The sequence below is a fragment of the Helobdella robusta genome (genome assembly GCF_000326865.2).
Source record: "Helobdella robusta unplaced genomic scaffold HELROscaffold_22, whole genome shotgun sequence".
Classification (NCBI taxonomy): domain Eukaryota; kingdom Metazoa; phylum Annelida; class Clitellata; order Rhynchobdellida; family Glossiphoniidae; genus Helobdella; species Helobdella robusta.
In genome coordinates, this window is record NW_008704170.1 from 2,453,371 (window position 1) to 2,461,198 (window position 7,828).

A 7,828-nucleotide genomic window follows, 5' to 3' on the forward strand; every position below is an offset into this window, starting at 1 on the left:
TGTTGTTGTTGAAGTTGATGTTGTTGTTGCTGTTGTTGTTGAAGTTGATGTTGTTGTTGTTGAAGTCGTTGATGTTGTTGTTGGTGTTGTTGTTGAAGTTGTTGTTGTTGATGTTGTTGTTGTTGTTGAAGTTGTTGTTGTTGAAGCAAGTGGTCTGTGTCATTAAAGACATTAACGTTTATTTGGTGAATTAGGTTAATGTTATCCTGGCTGTTATTATTGCTCTTATTGTTGTTAATATCTTCCCGGATGTTGTTGATGTTTTTATTACTGTTATTGGAGCATTTTTTAATGGAAAAACCATTATTATTACCATCAATAATTATTCCATTATTATCTTCTTCATCATCAACGAAACCGCTTTGAGTAGCTAATGTGGCTGCTCCATCTGCCTTGCTCGTAACCGATTCGGTTGTTTTGCTTGTAGCTAGAGTTGGAGCTGCAGCTACAAACGTGTGGCCTGTGTTAGTAGAAACAAATGATGAGGAAAAATAGCTTTGTAGTTGGGTGAATGTTGACGAGAACTGTGACGTCACGAAAGATTTTGTGAAATCATCGTCGTAGTCGTCGTAATCGTCATTGTTGTTGTTGCTGTTGTTGTTGTTGCTGCTGCACTGGATGGTTCTGTGCTTTTCCAGCATGCTGTTCGATATTTGTTTGCGACTCTGCCTCGCTGCGCGCTGTCGATTTTGTTGCGGCGTTGCGAGACAACAACAGTAACAGCAACGGCAACAGGTCTCGGCACTAACTTGCAGAATCTCTTTCTTTTTTATCACAGCCCTGTTGACAAAATTATCTTCAATACTCTGCGATTGTTGTAGCAGTAGTTGATGCTGTTGTTGTAGCCGTATATCTTGTGGCTGCTGTAGTCGTTGTGGCTGGTTTTGTTGCTGCTTTTGTTGCTGTGCGAAATGCTTTTTCCGAATCCGTCTACTAGCAACTCGATAAATCTTGGCGTAGATGATGATAATGGCAATGAGCGGAATGTAAAAAGCAGCAACAGTCGAGTAGACAGTGAAGTCGAGATCCTGGCTGATCCGGCATTCTCCAGTGACGTCAGGATTGTTTGATGTCACGTGGTATTGTTGGGGAATTGTTGAAAAATTTGTTTCTGCTGATGCTAATGATGATGATGATAATGTTGCTGTTGCTGCGGCTGATTGAGATGTTGCTGATTGAGATGTTGCCGGGTTAGTTGTTGATGATACTACTATAGATATTGTTCGTGAAATGTTTATAAAAGAGGAAGATACATTTTTACTAGCGACACTCCATTCATTGGCTCTACTTCTCCCGCTTCTAGACAAACTATTTTCAGTATTTTCACTATTGCTATTGTTACTACTACTACTACTACTACTACTACTACTACTACTACTACTACTACTACTACTACTACTACTACTACTACTATTGATATTATAACTACTTAAATTCGACACAAACTCATTATTTATACCGACAGATTTTTCAGATTTTAAAATCGATGAATTATTTCCATTCAATTTCAACAGGTCGTCATCAACATCTCCTCTTTCGCTATAGTTGCCACATCTGCCGACGCTACTAGCGTTACTACAGTTAACAATATAAAAGCCAGCGTTAGTAAGATTAGCGCTGTGTCTCTTGTGGCTACTACCATAGCTGCTTCCATGGCTGACATTGCTGTAAACATTTTTGTAGTTTATGTTACTTAGATTATTGTAGGTATTATCATAGCTGTTGTAATTGCTATTGTAGCTACTGTAGCTATCGTTGTAGCTATTTTCATAGCTGATATTATAGCTAGGATTGTTGATAATTTTGTAGTTATTCCACCATGTGATAGCGGCTAAAACGCAGAGAAGCGTTGAAAAAAACCAGCTGGCAAATATCATTGTGGCTATTGGTTTGACTGGCCGATCGTGAATGTAGCTAGTTCGCGTGACTGCCCAATATCTGTGGTGGTTGGTGTGGTGTGGTTGTTGGTGTGTGGCTGGTAGTGGTGTGGTGTAGATGGTGGTGGTGTGGTTGTTGTTGTTGGCATTTTTGCAATTTAATTTTATTAAATTATTAACTTTTAATGGTTTGATCTGTAAAAAGAACTGATGTAATTGAGAATTTATTTAAAAATGAATAAACTTATTTTTTTTACGGACCAATCAACTATCCAACCATCCAACTAACCAGCCAACCAACCGACCAACCAACCAATCAACCAACCAGCCAACCAACCAACCAACCAATCAACCAGCCAACCAACCAACTAACCTATCAACAGCTATAGCCAGCAAATGCAGTATACTAGCAGTACAGCACAAGACATCCGAGCCAATCCAAACATCGCACATAACAGCTCCGAGAATCCAACGCTGACTGACTTCTTTTATAGCTAAAATCGGCATGACTAGTGTAGCTACTAACAGATCGGCTACGGCTAAGCTAGCTGTCAAGTAGTTAGCTACGGTTTTCAAGGACCGTTCGGTAAAAATAGCGGTAATAACGAGTACATTGCCAATAATGGTGAAGATGATGATAATAGCAAGGATTGTTGCAATTGTAATTGATGTGATAATTATTCCTGTTGATGTTGTTGTTGATGATGTTGTTGATGTTGTTGTTGTAGATGTTAGCAAGATTGTTTTCGTTGTTGTCATAAATGTTAGATTGGAAATATATGGAAATACCTTTTCCGTCCACATTACGATGATGTTGAAATTAGGCTGTTGTTGTTGTTGCTGTATAAGTTGAAGCAGCAGTAGTAGTAGCAGCAGTAGTCGTAGCAGCAGTTGTAGTAGTAGCAGTAATTGCAGTAGTGGTAGCAGCGTCAGCAACAGCAGTAGTTGTAGTAGTAGAAGTAGTAGTTGTTGTTTGTTGTTTTAATAGACTTAGTTGTTGTTGTTTTTTTTTCAAATAAACATTTCGGAACCCTCTGAAAATGAAAAAACTTAAGTGGAACTAATTTTGCTTCAAGTTTACTCCTAATTAAAACTAATTGATCAGTAATTTATAGTTCAAACAAAAAAAATATTGTATCTTAGTATTTTTTTGTATGTTTTGTATATTTGTATTTTTTTTTGTAGGTTTGTATTTTTGTATGTTTGTATTTTTATTTGTACGTTTGTATTTTTCTCAGTTAAAAAATTAAATGATTTCAATACAAATTTCTTTAAACAAACTTTATAAAAAGTGAATAGCGCAATGAAATCATTAACAACAACAACAACATTATCATCATCAACAACAACAACACCATCATCGACAACAACAACAACAAAAACAACAACAACGACAACAAAAACAACAACGACNACAATAACAACAACAACGACAACAACAAAAACAATAACAACGACAACAATAACCACCCCCTCTTAATTTATTGACCAATCAGAGAGCAGGTAAGCATCTAATCTTAATGAGAAAGAGAGAAAAAGAAAAACTGTAGAACTATCGATGAAGATGACGACGACGACGTAATGATATTTATAACCGGAAGGAGAAAAATGGTAATGACGTCATGTTCCATAGATACAAACATCATTATGTTATTTACCTTTTTTTATAGCGCATAATATTCATAGGAAAAAAAAACCTTTTATAAAAATGCATTTGTCATACCTATGTTGATCGATACATTATGCATACATGCATGCATGCATACATACTTGCATTCATACATACATACATACTTGTAGAAAAATACACAAACATACCAAAAAATATAGACAAATATACAAAAGCAAACACAAAATACCCTAAATGTATTTGCATTCCAACTGTAAATACTTACGTGCAAACTAATGAATCTGTTTTACACCAGATTTCACTCTCTGTGTCTTTGTATGTTTGTATGTATGTATGTTTGTATGTATGTATGTTTGTTTGCATGTTTGAAATGTATGTCTGTGTATATGTATGTAAATATGTGTATATGTGTCAAATATGCAGACTTTCTTTAACAAAATTTTTAAAAGAATTATTCAGCAGATCTCTGGCTTCAAAACTGACAATTTTATTCCACAGCTTAATTCCTCTAACAGACCAAATTCTAACATTTGTCATTGTCCTTCTTTGGCGACAAGTTTGAGTATTCAAATGGGTTTGAAAATCTATAGTTTTCTAAGTGGATTAGTTTGAAAATCTATAATTTTCTTAATGGATAAGTTTTTATATAAAGACAGAAGTTATATTGATTTGACGAATGTTTAACATCATATATATGGTTAATAATTGTTCTGTGCGATCATACATATTTAATGAAAAGCATGTACTTTGAAAAAAATTATTGAAGTTCTTGTAGTTTATTTGTGGTATGTTTGAAGGTTCAATTTCATAACATGTAGCCCTGTTTAAATTATGAGTTGAAGTATGAGAATCGAAACCTCCATCATGGTGTTTGGAGTTAATTTGTCGCAAACTTTCGGAGCCTTGCCACCAATAACTTTGTATATTTTATTAACTACCGTCTTTACATAGTTTTTTGTGTTTTTAAAAGATACAAAATTATTCCAAATGGGATTAATGTTTGTGTATATGTATGTATATATGTATATGTGCTTGTATGCATGTGCGTGCGTGCGTGTGTGCGTGTGTGCGTGTGTGTGCGTGCGAGTTTGTGCAATTCAAAACCGCATTTATCCAGCCATTTTCGAGGCTTAAACATTAACAATGGCGTTTCTCTGTTGATAAGTTGTTGTTGTTTTTGTTTCTATGTTGTTGTTTTTATGTTGTTGTTGTTGTTGTTGCTCTATGTTGTTGATGTTCTAGCTATTGTTAATAATGATAATTATGTTGTTGTTGTATTTGTTGTTGTCATTATTATTGTCCTTATTATTATTATTATTGTTGTTGTTGTTGTTGTTGTTTAATGGTTGGCTAAATGCTGAAATATGGTGGGTCCTATCCGTCCAATGATAAATGAGCATGGTTTATGACGTCATCTGTGACGTGTATATATTGATGCATGTATAGACGTCACTTTAATGAGGCTCATGATGACGATGATGATGATGATATAAACAAAAAAATATATGCACACATACATACATGCAAACATACATACATACATACATACATACATACATACATACATACATACATACATACATACATACATACATACATACATACATAAATAAATACATGCAAACATACGCACACTCACACGTACATACAAGTGTACATAAACAATTGAGTGAATGATGGAATAAATGAATGAAAGAACAAACCATCCCTTAAAAGAAAGAATGAGTGAAGAAACGAGCAAACTAATGAACAAATGAATGAATGAAAGAATCAACAAATTAATAAAATATAAAATAGTAATTGAACGCCTAAACAAACGATTGCAGAACGGCCAATGGGTTAATAAAAGACAGACAGACGGAAAGATAGATAAAAAGAAAGAAAGAAAAAAAGAATGCATGAATGCATGAATGAATGAATGAATTAATGAATGAATGAATGACAGATCGCTAGATGAATGGCCGGACAGTACAACGATTTAATTGATGAACAGAATGATTGATGGTCAGATGGTTGGATGGTCAAAACGATTGATGGATAGATGGGTAGATGGATGGATGGATAGATGGAAAAATGAAAGAATGAATAGATAGATGATAGATAAAAAGATGGAAGGATTATTATTTCAAATTTCAGGTAGTTCAGTTGTACGGTGATAAAAAATTAAAAATGACCCAAACAAAGAACTAAAGATAGTTTTTTTCAAAGAATTGTTGGAAAATAACTATGAAAATAGGCGCGAAAAAGAGCAAAGACAACAAAAAAATTAAAAAAAAAACTAAGAAGTATGAAACAAAACGTGACGTGGCGATAATATGATAAAGACGTATGAAGATTTTCACTAAATCATAATGTACTTGTACGTAATTTTCTCTCCCACTCTCTCTCCTCATTCTTTCTTTTTTCTTGATTTTTTCCTTCTCTCTCTTTTTCTCTTTTTTTCTCTCTCTCTCTTTCTTTCTCGCTATAAATTTTTTATACCTATGCTTCATTAACACGACTCATCTAATACTTCGCCCATCAGAATGTTGAACCTTATGCTAATAATCCTCGTCATCATCATCATCGTCATCATCATCGTTATCATCACCACCACCATCATAGTCATCATCATTAACAAGGTTAACGTCGTCATCATCATCATCATCATCATCATCATCATCATCATCATCATCATCATCATCATCATCATCATGACTTCTAGAATTGACGCCATTTTGATTTATTTTAATTATAAATGGTAGACACCGGTTAGTGCGAACGCAAATTTTATTAATAATCGTCATCATCATCATCATCGTCATCATCACCACCACCATCGTCATCATCATCATCATTTTCATCGTCACCACCACCTTTGTAGTGTCACCATCATCAACTTTGTATCAAGCAACACTGCTTTCATCGTGTTACTCATATGAGAGTAATGGAGAGAGAGATAGAGAGAAAGAGAGAGAGAAAAGGAAATAGAAAGAAAGAGAAAGAGAGAAAAAAGAAAGAAAGAAAAAGTGGAAGAAAAAGAGAAAGATGGATGGATGGATAGATAGATAGAAGAAGATATAAGTAGTCAGAGTGAGTGTGTCTATCCAGTTCAAACACGATGTCATGAAGCAAAAAAACCTTCTCAACACGTAGAAATACAACAACAAGATACAAGACAAATACTGCGATACCAAATAGAATACGTTGGTATACTATACAATACGAGATACAGGCTGATGTGTCGTGCTACAGAATGATCGCCCATCCACCTGTGAGGTATACAAGTCTAATCAGGAATTTTCGTAATAACACCGTTAAAATTGAACAAGAGAACCAAAATAAACCAAAAAAAAACAAAGAAATGAAATAAACATAATTATTGATGAAAAAACAACAACAAATAATAAACAAAGACACAGTAACAACCAACAAGACCATAGAATAAAAAACTTTTTCGCGGACAGAACTTATTTTATAGGATCGTTGATTTTAATTTCGCCCGATGACGTCTGCAAATTTCGTTATTTTGTTTTTTTGGTTACTTCATTATTATTATTATTATTGTTATTGTTATGGTTGTTCTTATTATTATTATTATTATTATTGTTATTATATGACCAAAAAGATTTGTGAAACAACTACAACAACGACATCATCAACAACAACAACAACAACAACAATAAGAAGAAAAAGAAGAAGACTAAACAGCAACAAAAGCAACAACGACAACAATAACAATGATAACAAATAATAATAACAATATACGTATAATAACTTTGGAAGAATAATTTTGGAAACAAAGCAAGACAACAAGACAACACCACAACACGTAAACAAATGAAGATTGACTTGGCTGTCTGTTTTTGTAACAAAAGATATTTTCGCATTTTTTAAACTCGCTTTCTCTCTCTCTATCTCTTTATTTGTCACTCACTCTTTATTTTTTCTCTTTCTTATTTTATCTGATTATTTATCTGTCTGTCTGTCTGTCTGTTTGTCTGTCTGTTTGCTATTTTTTCCTCTTTCTCTATATAATGGTTAAATATTTCGCTCTAATCCTTTCTCTCTTTCTTTCTCTTTCTCTCTCTCTCTCTCTCTCTCTCTGCATTTTTCGTCCTTCCTCTTTTTATTTCTTTCTTTTTAGCTTTTCACACTCCCTCAATATTTCTTTCTCAAATCTTGGCACTATTCGTCTCCACTTTTTTTCTCTCTCTCCATCTTTCTCACTCTCTCTCAATCTTTCTCACTCACTCTCTTTTTCTTTTACCCTCTCCTTCTTACTTGCATTTTTTCCTTCTTTCGTTCTTTTTGTCATTAAGAATTTTTTTTCATTCATCGT